Consider the following 16,646-nt stretch of genomic DNA (forward strand, 5'->3'; position numbering starts at 1 on the left):
GGAGCACTGCACAGGCTCCCTGCATCCCTTTCCCCATGCAAAGACACTGCTGACACACAGCCCCATCAGAGAAGCCCATGGACAGAAGTGAGCAGTGAGAGCTTACTCTGGTGAGGAACGCTGAGCTGCCTGAACGCCCAAGCAGTGCCGAGGTGCTCCTGGGTAGAGGAAAGCTGTGGGCAAGTCACACGTCACTCGCCAGGTCACAGCAGCCTGGTCCCAGCTGATCCCGCAGAGCTGCACAGCTGCAGGCACCGGCGCCTGGAAACTGTGGAACACTGCCTGTATTTAATTCACCTCCAAACTAGAAGAAAGTTCAGCTCCCTCACATATGTATCTTACTTCTATTTAAGGACAGGTCACGGGGTCATGCTGAATCAGGAGATCCCATCCCTGTTTCAATGACCAGTGACAAAAGCATGACCTGACCATCAAAGAGTGTTTCCAAGAGTGGGAAGGCATTGATTTCTTCCTGATGCAGATGGAAATCAGCCTTGCCTTGAAGAACAATGATGGCCCTATCTCATAATTATTTCCTAATGAATATAATTTCACATGCAAATCTCATCCATACAAAAATTTAATCCTTTTAAAAAATCTGAATAAGTGACAGGGTCTATAATTTCCTGCTGTGGCAACACCGCAGAGTGTCATCAGGCAGTATGGTGGCTTCAGCACCCACTGGTCTAATTTGCCTGCACACTGCATGAAGCGTTATCAATGTGCTTGTGGGCATTGCTGCAGAAACAGCCAAAGCTGTGAGTCTACCAGGCAAAGAGTGAACTTGTTCCGCAGGCATCTGCAATCTACAGGACATTTATAAAACAAGCTTTTCTCCAAATAGCCCATTCAGGAAGCAAAATGCAGCTACAAAACTGTAAGCTGGGTGCTTGGAGATCTGTAAAGGGTCCCTGATATGTATCAGAGGAGGGGGATGACCACCAGAGGTGTGGGAATTGCAGATCAGGCTGATAGGTGCCAGCTGTCAGCCCATGCTGACCTTGGCTTAGCACAGGGATTGCACAGGACCCTTTGCAGACATCCTTTACGCCATCCTTGTCCAGGCTGGGCCTTCCTAGAGGAAAAATATTTATATCCTTCACTAATTGCTGTCCCCATCCCCATCTGACATATTCTAAAAGAGTTCTTTGGGTTGTTTTGAGGAGACCTATGTTTTCTCATTCAATGTTTATATCATCACCTTCTTTTACATGGCACTGAGAAGCAGAAAGAGAGGAAAAATAAACCCAAAGACATGAATTTGGGTAGGAATGATCACTGGCCTTCAGCAGCCTCCAGCTGAATGTCCTCAGCTGACAGCACCCTGTGGGCTGCTTCCCATGTTCCTGCTGGAGATGTCCCGGTGGTCTGCTGAGGACTTTGTGGAGGCAGGAGAAGCAGGGAAAGGCAATCTTCAAGGACTTGTTTGCAGCTTTATGTCCACTATCAAGAGGATTGATTTTAGAAGTTGGATTTAATCTTCAAATAGGTTTTGTATTTAGATAGAAAAAAACCCAAAATCATCTTTCTCAAACACTGTAGCACCAGCTGTCTCTAGATATTTGTGTTCTTTTGCTTGGTGGCTCCCCTGTTGGATCACAGTCTGTATGAACCAATACAGCTCACAGCTGCACCCTGAGCTCATGCTGAGAAAGACAAGGGAGGGCTCATACCTGAGGCGACTGCTTTGCTAGGGTTAGGAGCCTGCCCAAACTTGGCAGCCTTCAGCTGCCATCTATCAGCATCAAATCCATCAGTACCAGTTTGCTTTCAATTAAAGTACAAGTGGTATTAGTTTGGATACTGCAAAAAGTAAATCTCATCTGTCTCCCAGGAGACTCCTGTAAGTGAAGTAACCCGTCCTGCAAAGGCTTTGCCAGTGACAAACAGAGCATGCCCAATGTTGAGTTAAAACCAAAACATACAGATTGCCAAGAAAGTGTATCTTGGACTGGGGACAGGAATACAAAAAGAGAGAAAGCAAAGCGCAGAGACCAGGATAGGAAGGCGCAAAGCCAGGAGGCAAGTCAATTTAGGAGACGTGAGCTGCTCCAGGCTGTGTGCCTTCTCGCACAGCACTGTGACTGCTGGAGTTAATGCTGGAGCATAAAGCGGGCTCTTGTGCTACTGCTGAGGAAACCTTCAGGCACAAAAGGAGACGGGAGAAGGGGACAGTTTGCTTGGAGCAAATCTCTAGGTTATCTGTGACCAGGTGAAAAGCTGAAAAGTATTCCAGATGGCAGGAGGTGGCAAAGCAGACTCAGATATTGGGAAACTTCGGATTTGCTGCCAGCCCTGGCCCTTGTAGATCTGTTGATTTATACAAAGTTAAAGCGTGGCTGAGCTCTGCTCACTTCAGTGTATTGCCTGGCTTTCTATTAAAAAGCAGCAATTGAGAGGCCAAAGTACAAAGCTTTTTCATGTAAAGGTGATTCATTCAAAATCAACCCAGAATGAGTAACAGCAATAAAATACTGCATCAGAGACCTGTGTGTTAGCCCATGTGAGAACAATATGGAGTCCAGCAGTTCAACCCCTAACAGATCTGCTTGCAACACAGAAGCACAGGCAGCCTTGTAAAACCAGAACAGGCATTTCTGGGTGGTCTTGTCAGAGAAGGCAGGGCCTACTTTCATACTTTCAAGTGTTTTCTTCAAGGCAGAAGGTGAGAATTTTTAAGAACTCATAGAAAGTCATCTTCCCCACTGGCGTTATGCTTATGTTGTAAATAAATCTACTCTTTCTGAAGGCTACTGCTAGGCTGCCTTTCCTCTCACTGCCTGTCCTCTGGCCTGTCCCTGTCTCTCTGAATGGCATTTGTACTCCATGGACCTCAGCATGCAGTCTAAAGGGCAGCATTCCCTGATGTGGCGAGCAGAAAAATAGCTGAGAATCAGAGACAAACTTGATTATTCTTCCATTTCCAGGCCACATTGGTATACTTTCTGTATTCTCCTCTCTCCTTCTCAAAAGAACCCACATGTCTTGGAGGATGCACATTAAGGAGAAAGACAAATGCATGGCAGGCACTGGTGGAAGCTATTTTTATGTCAGGCTTAAGAAAAAATGAAAGGAGCCTAAATTTACCATTTTCTTCCTTATCGCAATTCTTCAAGAAGAATGGTAATTTTACATGGACAAAAGAGAGGAAGAAAGCCTGGGAGAAACAGCTGTTATTTTGCACATATGAATGAAGCATGCATTCAAATCCCAGAGATACTCTAGAGGGGCAGCCAGCCCAGACAGTACACTGAGGTCCTGTGATGCAGGACATGAGTGCAAAAAATACTTGATCATCCTCTGTATTGGAAACTATCTACTTTACAATCTAGAGATGCTTTATGATGACCTTCCCATGGGGTTTATGTCTCCAAAAGTAGTCTTGCTGCTTAACAGCAGAGCAGCCTGTAGGCTCCCAGGGATCTCTGGTTTTCCATCAGAGCACTGAGAGTGGAGCATTAGCCCTGTTTCAGACTATTGCTCCCAGCAGAAAGATGATAGTTTGCCAATCCCCCAAATCACTCTTAGCAGTAGTATTAGGTAAAGCATTACATTAAAAAAAAACCACAACTCATTGACTTTACTGCAATGCAAGGCCTGATGAATTAGTTACCCTATTTAGAGACAGACTCCTGTGGTCTTCCTGCAAGGCACTTGTGCTCCTTGGTTATGTAGCTAGTTACTCCAACTCAAAAAGCTTCAGAGTAAAGTCTTTTCTTCCAATAGCTTCCCAAAGCTGAGTCCTATTATTGTGCCAAGCTTTTTCTACTTACTTACCCTCTTCTAAAGTTCTGGTTATGCAGAAAGAAACATTCCCTAAACATTTTCCAGCAGGCTTTCTGTGGAGTATATTCCTACCGTTGGGACCACCTGCAACCCCTGTTCCTGATAACTGAACCACTTAGCCCTTCTGCTCTGCTAATGGTATGCTGCCTGACACAGTTCTGCCATTTTCAGGTAAAAATGCCTTTCCCAGGTGGGTAGATCTCAGCAAATCTTACCTCCTTATGCTCTATAAATAGCCCTTGAAACCTGCTTCTTCCTAGCAAACAGATGGGTAGAATCAAATTTAGTATCTATAAATGGATGGGAGCTTCTGTTGCTCAGTCCTTAGAATTGATCGGTCTGCTTGGGAAACAAACATCCATGTGAAGACGACGGATATCCCAATGCCTGATAGAGACATGGTGATATACGTTTGAGGTTGCTAGGAATGGAAAGTTCTTAAACTGAGCATGCCAGATTTGGGGGAAGCTCTGAAATACACAGTCAAGATGTGGAGATGGTTTGCATCTACTCTGGATTGAAATTATAATTTACCTGAAATTATATAATTGTGTCCAAATAACATCACTGCTGTGTGCACTCCAAGTTCCCAACAAGCAGCAAAATCCAACCAAGAAGATGGGCAAATCTCTGTGTGATTATCTTGTGCTGGTCTATATCCTGGACAGTTCCTGTAGAAGTTGATTTAGGACTAGATCTAGGGTCAGTATAACACACATTTTTGTGCAAGGTGTGCAAGGCAGGAAGTGAGTATCTCAAGCAGTTCTGGAAAATATATGCATCTGATGCTGAGGGATATGCACCTGTACCTAACTCCTTGTCATTTAGCCATTATTGTTTTAGGTAATGATGTGATGTGATTTGATTGTTTGCAGTTCATATAATTGTAGCACTTGTATCTCCATTGTTCAAAATGCTTCCTTGTGGGAGAGATGGTTCTTGTAAACAACACAATTTATTCTTCCATGACAAATCTTAATAAAAAAAAAAAAAAAAACAACCCGGCTAAATATAGTGTGGCTGGTGGATCTTAAATAACTTGTCACTGTTGCATGCTGTACTGGAAGGAATCATTTGTGACACTCAGATTCACCATTTTGGTACATTCACCACTTGAGTATAGGATACATTAGAGCAGGAGCAGGCTGCACTGATGTAGAGGGAAAGTTGCTTATTTAATGAATGACAATACTTACAGGCTGTTTGTGAAACAGGTGGGAAAGGGCAAAAATACATGCACCTAGCTCTAGGTAGCTTACTTTAGCTGCAAATCCATGGCATGTACCATCTTGTCTGGATGCAAAATACTCTCTTGAGACAGTAGCAAATTGTATCCCTAAACCATTTTAGAAGGGAGCATCTGCCCACAAGAACAGGGTAGTAGTTTATGTAGTTACACGTCCTAGTAGTTGCCATGCTGGATAAGGACATCGGTTCATCAAAACCTCTCTAGCCTGCCTCTAATGAAACAATTTTATTTTCCTACGGCATTAAATTGTCAGCTATGTTTCCCATATCTAATGTCTTTGGAGAAAATTAGTTTAACTCACCATAAAACATCATGTTAATTACAAACAAAATTAAATGTAATATACATTTACTTCATTGCCGTTTGTCCATCAGACTGTGGGTTGCACTGTGTATAGTTCAGAAGTTTGGTTTAGAAAAGCATCTCTGATGCCACAGAACTATGAAAATTAGAGAAGCGTGTTGGAACATGGTTAGACTTTGATCCTTGACAGTGCAGACAGTAGATCTTACCATCTTTATTTCACTTTTTCTGAGTCTGAAACTGACTCTGGGAAATGCCATGTGAGAATGTTCTGGCCAGCTTACTAGTAGCCCGTGCTTCAAACTAAGCTGGGAGTATCAAAAGATCAGACTCTGGAATGAAAGTCAGTACACTTTGTCCTTCCTGTCAGCAAGGTCACCTTCATCTTTTCCCATGAAGGACTTCAGGGGTTGACTCATCCATATTCATAGCCTCACCTGGGAAATTTAGCCCATGGGAACCCTGCAGCTGCAGTTCATGCCCTGTCAACCTGGTGCATCACACATCCTGCTCTGACACATGTTCATTCATTCTTTCACTTCCAGATCATATCCCAAGGTCAGAGTCTGGACATGTCCAACTTACCACATTAAGAACAAACATATTTGTCAACATTTCCCTTTCTGAGGGAGCTTTTCATATGAGAGAAATTCTCAAATTGGAGTTCACTACTTCATACGCTTGATGGGAAGCAGTCTGCTGTTGTTGCATACATCTCCATCTCCCCAGCTGACACACAAGCATTGCTGTCCTTCTGTGGTGAAAGAAGAGGAAACTGATTATTTACTTGCCTGACACACCGGGTCCACAGACAGACTTGTCAAGGAAAAACTTTTACCTATATCTGAGGATCCAGAAGTGAAAGAGGTAAGAAGGAGAAGGATCAAGCTACCTGATTCAGAATAAATTTGAGAGCCACAGAGTATCCTCATTTCCCCAATACCAAAATGCTGTCAAGCCACAATGTAGAAGAAACACCCTGTTTTAGTGATAGGTGACATCTTGAAACTAACCTACTAACCAAGCTGGTGAACACGTGTTGTCTCTCAATGTAGTAAGACCATTGCACATGTTCTTACCATGCACAAAAGGCATGCCAGGTCCTTGGATTTTCATGGTGAGGTATATCTATTTGTGGTTCCTCCAGCATCCTCTCCTGAGCGATTCCTTGGAAAACAGCATGTCAATACTATTAATTTGTCTGAGAGTGTTCTACCATAAATAGTTGCCTTTTTGCTCATGTGATTATCAGGCATCTTCCATGAACCAAGAGGACATCTGGATCAAATGGTCCACAGCCTGTCTTTAACAATATAGAAGAAGAAAATTACTCCCCAGTAAAGCTGTCCTAGTGTGTCATACGCACAGACTGACAGGAAGGTGAGACATCATTAAGTGCACTGTTCTTTAACCATCTTCACGTTCAAGGGTCCATGTGCCTACTGACTCACCTGTTTGTTTTCTTCCTCCAGCACCTTTGGACTCTCACCTACTCCAAGATATCGCTGCTCGAGACAGAGGTGCCTGGGAAGTCTCTGTTACGTCGACAGACTCTGCTGCCTTTCCTCTCCTCCACCCTTTCTTGCCCAGGCTGCCTTAAAGGTTCGTACAGTTCGTGCTTCTTGGCAGCCTGTAGCACGTGGCCCCTTGGTAGAAGGAGACACAGTGGTATTTTGAACTTAAATTGAGTTGACAGCATCAGTGCTTAGACAAGAAAGATGCATGTGGGGAGCAGACCAGGCCACGTGGTGATTCCCAAGGACTTCCATGCTGACAGTATGAGTCACAGCCCCATCCCTTTCCATTGCTCTGGGCACAAACACTATACTCCATGCTGAGTGCTGAACCGTGAGCATCAAAGGGCTTTAACATCTCAGGGCTGAAGCCACGTGCAGGAATGCTGCTGCTATTGCTATGACATCATTTGGGTCTGATTAGACAAGCAATTTATTAAGACACCACCACCTACCTACACAGTATTTTCTACGAGTAATAGGTCAAAATTTCAAATCATGAGGGAATCAGTAAGCAAAATCCCAAGGATAAAATGGTGATAACTGAGCTCTGTTTCTTGGCAGATGTATCCAGGCCCTATGCACAAATGTCCCATGATATGTCATGGCCAAATCACAGCCTACTCATCACAATGTTCTCAGAGAAAGATCAAGGAAATACATTTATCCCTTCAGTCCTTCCCTTAAATCAGAGGTAAGAGACACTGCCTGTGCAGTAGGCAGCAGCTGTTTCTGCCCTGGGGAGAGAAATAAAAGTGAAATTAGTTCCCCCCAGAGCTCCCAGAACCACTGGCTCCTCAGCAAAGCTGTCAGGCATTGCCAGGGCTGGTATAGCCATCCACAGCATCCCGGAGGAGGGCTTCTCTCTTTGGAGAGGTGATGGCCAGGCTTGGGGAAGCAGCACATGGGCAGAGCCCCAGGCAGGTCCTCCTTCTCAGCCATGTGCAAGCCAGCCCCAAAGCATGGAGAAATACAAAAGGGATAAGGGTACAATTGTCTGCTGCCCTTAGGGTCTGCCACTGTCCCGGTGAACAGCCCTATGAACCAGCATTCTCAGGGATGGTAAATAGAGCCAGTTGCACCAGAAGGCTTTGAAGGCAGGTGGAGATGGCCGCTTTCTGCTCTGTTAGGTGAGAGCTAACAGGGAATCCCCTGGGAAAAACTGCACCTCTTGTCCCAGGTGCTGCATCCACATTTTTCTCCAGATATTTACATTTCCTCATGTTAATTTCTGGAGCCTATAGCCATGACTGGGAAAGGTGATTAAGAAAGGACAAGGTTTTTGCTTACATATTGCAGAATCATTCTCTGTTTCTAAATGCAGTTAGGAGACAACCTCCTCTACTGCATAACTTAGTTTTTGCATAATGCTGAAGTTTAAACAGAACATTTTTCCCTAAAACATGAAAGAAACTGGGAGCTACCAAGTACACAACAAGTACAAACCTACTGAAAACAAAATAATTGTATAATTTTTCTTCACATGGCTGACATGTGGCATCAGCATTTGGAACTGGTATTGTCCAGCATAAAGGAAGAGCAGGAATATATGACAGGTCACATACAAGGACTCATCAGCTAACGTAGTCGATTTAGACCGAGGGAAAAAAAAAAAAGTATGTGCTAGAGCACCGCCTTCTTAAATTTGTGCAGATTTCAGTTTCCAAAAAAAAAAAATCCAAACAACCCACCCTGTTGGCCATGTTGTTTCCTTCCAGCCTAGCTTGTGGTTTGGCATTTTCTTTCTTTGTGTTTAAAATATTTTCCACATAGGTTGACAATGGAAAAACCAATTTTGGTAACCATCTTTTCTCACCAGCTAACTCCTGAACGAGCCAGCACAGACCTCCCACCTTGTACCAGGCTGGCAGCTGCTGTGGGAAGCAGAAAGACTTGGGGCTGCAGGACCAGAAACTTTGGAAGTGAAGATGAGGGTTTGTGGCCCTCCAGTAGCGTCTTTGATCACCTGCATGAGGTGGCTGGTGACTGTCTCAGGCTGGGAAAGCTTGCTGCTTGGTTTGTGGTGACAAGGAAACATCTCTTAAAAAGACAGAACATCATGGTGACATCTTTCTGTCTGTCCCTCATTTTGTTCATTGCATTCTTCTGACCCTGTGGGAGAGCTGGCTTGTGGGGCAGCAGCATGACTGATAAAGACCTGGAGGATATCTGTAGCTGTCTCAAAGGGGCCCACACTGCATGCTTAGAAGAATGGCAGTGCATAAGCTCTTGCTGCCATGGAAAAATTAAAAGGACAGAGCAGACTCATCACTTGCGTGATGCCTTGGAAGCTGAACAGAGACCATCATCTTGCTTCTGTGGGGCCAGCCAAGTGCAGCTGCATGCCAGCCCCCCAGCTGACACATGTTTAGGAACAAGGAAGGAACTACGTAAATACCATCCTCTAGCCCTTTAGGGAGAGGTAAAATAAATCAGAGCACTGACAGCAATGGAGAGGACAACCAAGGCTGGATCATTCTGCTGAGGAGGGTGCTGGCTGGGAGACCTCGGCCACAGGCAGCTCTGTGCCTGGGGACCTCCTGCCTGAGTCCTGCTGCCCGCACGCCTTCCCAAGGCAGGCCCAAGAGAGCAGGTGCCCACTGTTCAGCAGCTCAAAACCACCAGCAGCCCCCTCCTCTTGGCAGGGACCACGAGGCAAAAATAAGCCAGGTGGAAGAGACACAGGGCAGTCCTGGTGACTGGAGTAAGTGCTCAGATTTGTTCAGAGCACCTGCAGCAATGGGAGGCAGAACTGAAGCAGGACTCACATCAGAGACAGCAGCAAGAAACAGGTACAGGCTGCCACTGTTTGGGGCAGGGGGTTCCTTGTGCTCAGGGAGGGGGACGCTGCAGGGGCTGAGCACAGAGCAAAACTTTGCAGGCAGGCTGCTGCTGCTGCCTGCTCTTTAGAGCCAAGCAATACAGAAAAAGCTACTAGTTTTATTCTCAAAATCATCTGCTGTTAGATATGCTCCGCAGTGTCAACACAACCTGAACACAGAGAGAAAGGGTGAGATAAGCAGGGGACAGGGAAGAGGCCCTGGTGGCCTTGTTAGCTGACAGTCTCAGTGGTGACCACACCCTTCGATTTTCCTCAGCACGCTGCTTTACTCATACAGCTATTGCTTTTCGCTTTCCAAGTGACATCAGGATGTGAAGCTATTTGGAATGAAGTGAGCAGTGAAACCCACCCCCTCCTACCTCTTTGAGACCAAAAGTGGGGAAAACTGTGGTTTGTCTCTTTAATCTCTTTTTAGGAGGCTTAGCTAGCTGCCTGTTGTAGACTCTTTGCAGGATATATGCATCTGGTGTGTGCAAAGAGGCGAGTGTATCTTTGCAGGAAATACACTTTTCCTCTCCCTCCGCCCCTTTTTTTTAATGATTTCATTCCCAGAGCAAGAAATGGCAGGTGGTTTCACACCACATATGGTCAACTCATAATGTGCATATCCACAGAACTAATATCCTGCTATCAGCAATGTGCTTTCTTTGGGTCACATTTGGAAAGCGACATAATCCTGGATGAATTGTCAGAGGGAGGCACACAACAGTTTATCTGCCACTCTCCTGCTCTGGCATCACAGTGGTTACGCGCAGCATCGGGCTCCTGCATGTGTGGGGCTTGTGCTCACAGCATCACTGAGCGCTGAGATTTCTCATACCTTCTGTCAGCTGTCCTAGACCTGGTTTCTGTGCGAGAGCCCAGGGCGGGTGGGGGCAGATATGTGGTGCTTTTCAAGGGGGAGAATTTTTTTTTTAAAACCTGTATTAAAACTGCCCTCCACAATCCAGTGGTAGAAGCAATAGCTAACACTTCTTTGAGTTCCAATAAAACAGGAGTGCTGTGTAAGCATGTGATCGCTAATCCAAGAATTGTTAAAATAAATGTATTTGTGGGAGATGCTTTGAAGAAGGCATATTTGTGGGAGAGAAGGAAAGGGGTAGACAGCTGTGTCACCCTCACAGCTCTCACATCACAGCAGTAGGGGAAGGTCACTCTCAGAAAAGCATGTGCCTGCTGCAGTAGGTACCACTGAGGTAATACACACCAGTGCACCCTGTGCCCATTTGGAAGGCAGTGGGATGTTGGGAAGACTTGTTGCTCCTAACTCACAGGGAGGCAGCTGAGTGCCCCCTCTGCCACCAAAACTGACCCAGGGCACTGAAGGAACTCTGCTTCTTCCCCTCTGCAGTGCCAGGGCTTGCTGCTGCACTCCAAAAGCACAGTGTTCTGGTTTTGATGGTTTGTTGATCCATCAGTCAGTGCAAATCTGGAGTTTGTCCAGTTTGCATGGTAATTTTTGTTTGACTTGAATAGTCTTGCTGGGAGATAAATTTCTTGCTTGCAGGGCTGTCTGGATCGCTGGAACATATGAGCTTTCTCAGCACCTCCCAGGGCAGTTCCGAGGGAAGAAGCGGAGAAACAGAGCTAACTTAATTAGCTAGCAACTAGCAGCAAATAAACATATCTGACAATGAGCGTTGCCTCCTTTGCCTGCAAATTGTAGAGGAAACAGAGAAGCTGAATTTGCCATTATTCAATTTCTTAATCTGGGAAATATCAGATATATTCTTATTTGATGTTGTTGTAACATTTCTATCTATGAGAAGCAATATTTGTGGATGCACTTTTTGGCTTTACTGGAAATGTTTGGAAATTGCAGGGGTTTGTTTCAATGCAAAAAAAAAATTAAAATATTTGTGCAAGTGACAATGAATCAAAAACCTCTTCTATTTGGCCAGCTTCTGGAGAATAAAGAGGTAGAATGTGGGTATGGGCTAAGTGGAGAGCTGCTGTAACTCAGCATGGGAAAGGGAATCTGATACATGACCACAGAGCCAAACAGATGGAAATATGATTTATACAAAACCCATGGAGCAGAAGGCAAGGAGCAACCTGGAAAAGGGAGGGAAGATCCAGGAGGAGCATTAACTGATAAGCTCTGTTTAGTGCCTTGTAGCTTGAGAGTACTTTGTGAGTCCTAATGAAGACTCACAATGGCCTTCTCAGATGACAGCTATAAATGCCATCCTACAGAGGAGATGTCCTGTTCTGCCTGAAATAACCCCATGCTGTAAAAGCACACATATATATACAACAAACAAAACAGGGAAATGCAGCCCCAGCCAGCAGGAAATCCTCAGATGCATCAGGGGAAGCGGACTGTGCTAGGGAGACGATTCGTGCATTATATCACTGAATTCAAGGCAAAATATAACCCAAAGGTTACATACGACAGGGAAAGGCAAGTAACATCCTTTTAATAAGCACTGCTGGTGAGCGTGTAGGGACACAGGAAAGCACAGACAGAACTATGTGCTTGATTTTCACTTTGACTCTTTCACAAACCACAGAGAAATTTTTCTTCATTTTTCTTTTTCCCCATTACAGTTTTGCGGAGGGCACACCTTACCTAGCATGGCTATCAAACGCAGTGGTCACCAGCGGCTTGGAAAAGCCCTTGGGGGAATTCGCCTCTCCTGGGACATGCCCTCATGGCAGGGCCTCTGCCTGTCCCCTGGGAGCATCCTTCCCCGCTCTGTGCCTGCCCCCAGCTGCCGCCGCGCTGCCGTGGAGGGAACAGCTGCAGCACCTGCAGCCCCAACACCCACGGGCTGGGCTTTCCCAAACCACCTGCAGCAACAGGGAAGACAGAGGCTCCTTGCTCCTTCTGGCTGTGCAGGTGCATGCTTTTTCTCTTCCTGAGCCATCCTGCCCTGGTGCTTCTCCTTTAGCTTTCTAATTCACACACAGTTTAGCCTTTCCTCCTGGTTTATCGTCTTCTGGTAGTTTCCATTTCAGTAAACCCTGTCACACTCTTCTGTTTGTTGCCTTTTGCAAGTGGAGGAGCATTTTTCCAGCAGATCCCCTCACCTGTCAGGTATCACTACCATTGTCTGGATGGCTACACCGACAGCATATGGTGAAGGCATTTTCTGGACAGCAATCCAAGCACTGAGGAATGGCTTTTCAGGCAGAGAGGTCCAGGAGCACAAAGATCAGGGAAAAGTACTGCTACTTTCTTCCCACACATTTTGTCTGTAGGTTTGACTCATATCCAGCTGTCTTCCACCTTCTACCACTGTCAAATTTAATGTAGCCTAGTATCATCCCTGAAACAGGGCAGATTTGTTGTTGTGCTGACAACACACTTCCAGAGAGATGTAATATCCAGCTTTCAGGTAAATAGCCAATAAAGTCAGGTCTTTGAACAAATCTCAGATGCTCCAGGCAACAATCCTCAAATAGTGGCACAGATATTCATGGGCCACAGATACTCTCTTAAAATTGCAAATTAGGAAAACAGACCCAGAGGGGCAGATTTTCTTCCTTCTTCTGCCATGTTCCTGCAGCTGAGCCTCCAGATCAGGTGATGTGTGAACAACTCTTCCCAAATCACAGTGGACAGCATGTGGCTGAGCTGGAGTGGGTCCATCGGAGGGCCACCGGCAGGCTGCTGCATGTGATGCACAAGGAAAGGCTGAGGGAGCGGGGCTCCTGCAGCCTCGGGATGTGAAGGCTTAGGCGACTTCTCACTGCTGACTTTAGCTACCTCGTGGGGTGAGGCAGAGACAGGCTCCTCTCAGGGTAGGGAGAGGATAAGAAGCAATGAGGACAAGTTGCAAAAAAGGGAAATTTTAGATACATATAAAGAAAAACATTCTTCCCTGTAAAAGTGGTCATGCACCGGAAAGGGTGCCCAGGGAGGATGCAGCATCTCCACTTATGGAGATACTGAAAGCTCAGCTGGACACAGCCCTGAGTGGCCTGATCTAACTGTCAAGACAGCTGTACCTTCAGGAGGAGGTCAGCTCAGATGACTTTCCCAGGTCCCCACAAATGACCAAAACCCATCCTGTGAGATCCATTGGGGCAAAGACACAGTATCACAGTATCACAGTAGACTCTGGACTGGAGTGAAGCCAATGACTGATGGCAAAAACTCCATCTTCTCGTTCTAGTTTAATTAGTCATCCAGGCCTACAATAGAAATATTATAATATAAGGTCACCAACAAAATAATCTCAAAACCAAACAAGTTAAAAAAACAAAAACAAAAACAACAAAAAAAAAACCTCGGGAGACACTAACACAAAGTATCAAGACATCCTTTCTTGTTCTTCCTGTGGTCACAGTTCCAGTGACAGTGAAGAAACCTGAAGATGTCCAAAAGACACAACTTTAGTTACCTTCCCAGGCATTATTCAGCTGTTTGTGGAAAATCTTAAAATAAAATTTATTTGAAGGTGTGAAGCGTGGAGGAGAGGAGAATTTGTCAAATCTGGTGATGACCCATGGCACCAGACATCTGTGCTGTAAAAAATGATTGTTTCTCAAATTCTTGTTGCAAATCAATCCCCAGCGAAGAGAATAGTCAAGGGGTTCTCTTTTCAATTATTTGTTTGCCATGTCTCACCCTCTGATCACCTCTAAAGGGACAGACGGAAGAAGAGGAAAGGATCTTGTCCTGCTTTGTGTGGGAAGCCAAAAGCTCAGTATTGCTTATGGAACATATTTTTGCCTTTCTGAGGAAACATTTCCCAGCCAAATGCTTTTCATATCTTCAACACAATTAAAGGAAAAGGAAGAGGCAGGCTTGATTTGATCAAAATAGTCAGCAGATGCTGGAGGAGAAGAATGGGAAAGGTTGTCATCTGGAGCAAAGGGGAGAGAATAGGCTCTCGTGCATCGGCACAGCTGGAAAGGGCCACAGATCCACAGCATTTCTGTCCAAGCCTGGAGCCACATCAGCTTTTCATGTGGAGAGGAACAGGTTACAAGTAGCTCTCACAGGAAGCAAAAAATAATTTCTAAGCCCCAGGGATGAAAGGGATCAACACTCAAGTGAAGCCGGCTACTCCCTATAAGAGAATTGACTATATCCAGTGCCCCTTCTTACAATTACACCACCCAACTTCTGTGTGACTGGGAAGGTACTCTCTCTCTACTTTAGTACATGTTCTTCTTGATTATCATTTTCTCTGCAGGCATTCAAGATATTCTGTGCAAGGATAGGAAAGGGCAGGTCTTGACCTAAATGACTTGTAGTCTAACTGTATAAAATAGAAGACAGGAGATGAAATAATTTGGTGAACATCACATAGCCAGGCAGTACTGCAGCTGGGCACAGAAGCCAGGTCTCTGGAGTCATAGTGCAAATCCATGCACCCCAAAACAGGTCAACCTACTTCAGGCTTCCTGAAGTACAGCTCATTATACCCACATTATACAAGGTTGTGAAAAAAACCCACACCAGCCACAACAAACAACAGCAAAAATCCCCACTTCTTTGGACAAACAGCTATGATCAGAAAGCATCTGCCCTGGGGTGGTAGGAGAAACCCAGTAGAGATTTATAAACTTTATTAAAATTTTTCTTTGTCATTCTTTCTTAAGAGTGACAGAAGTAGCATCACTCAGCAGAGGTCTGCTTGTCTTGTTTAACTAAGCTAACCACAAAAACCCCTTCAAACTTGTAAACACAGATAACAAGCTTGTATTACTGAGTTCTCATGCATTTGTTTTCCTGTGTAGTAGCCCCCAATGGAGGTTTGGCTGGCAATATCCAAGCTTGCAGAGACAGGCATGTAGCAACTGGGGTTGAGAGTGACAAGGGACACATAGAAGAAAGTATCCTCACCTTGTTAGCATTACCTCATTAATGAGTAACCCAGCAGGGCCATGTTTTGTACTCTTGTTCTCTTAGACTTCCACTAATTTACATGTGAGTGTTCACATGCACATACACCTACTGCAATTTTTTTGTTGAATTCCCCATCAGCTAAAAAGCACTAGAGCTGCTACTGCCTGTGATTGTCCCCCAGGCACTCTCTCACCCCACCAAAATGATCTAAGCTAAACTTTTGCTCTCCCCAAAAAATAAAACAACAAAACCCCCCCACATTTCCCAAGAAAGTACACAGAAGCATCCCAGCATAAAGAAGCCATTTTTGCAAAGGGCAGATGTGAGAATTTATCTTTATTCAGTGCCATTATACAAAACTTTCTAAATGAAAGTCTTTCACTCTAAGTGAGAAAACAAACACAAATTTTAGCAGAGGTGGTCTTGTTGAGTCTCCTAGTACCTTGGGGTTTGTCATTTCTGTGGCTGAAAGCAGGGAGAGGGAGAGAGGAGAATTCACCATTATTCCTCCTGCTGTTCAGAGAAAAAATCTGAATCAATGAATAGTTCCCCTGCAAACAGTATGTATCATAAGCAAGAAAGACCAGCTATTAAGGAATGTCCTGTGTTAAAACTTGAGCAGAAATCCCACATCACAGAAAATACTTAAATAAGCTCAAACTGGAGTGAGGAGAAATGTTCTGTTCTAACAAAGGAAAAAAGAGGCAAGGACTTAGACACCTTATTTTCTGACTTACCAGACTGACTTCATTTTTATGGAGATTAGTATAAACCACAGATATTCCCATCATCCCCTCACTCCCACTCTGACATCTTGTAAACTCCACATTTTCACACCAGCATCTGCTAAAGGCAGCTTTATTTCCAGTTCTGCACCTCCAACAAAGCTAGTGAAAAGTGGTTTTTGTAATGGTTTGGTTAGCAGGGAGGTAAAAAGCCTCAAGGAGTCTACCAAGACAGACTGGCACCTTGGTGGCTGTGCCAGTTGTACCCTGCCCTGCTCTCTATGATGGTGATGGGAGCTGGATGCAACCCCCCTAAGCCAACCTGCTGCCAAGGGCTTTGCTAGCGCCTGATACCTGCTCTGTGCTGGCGTGAACGACTTCACAGCACAAACCAGCATCACATCACAGCCCCCTGCTGAGCCAG

This window comes from Streptopelia decaocto (assembly GCF_964273445.1).
Source record: "Streptopelia decaocto genome assembly, chromosome: 7".
In the NCBI taxonomy this organism is placed as follows: domain Eukaryota; kingdom Metazoa; phylum Chordata; class Aves; order Columbiformes; family Columbidae; genus Streptopelia; species Streptopelia decaocto.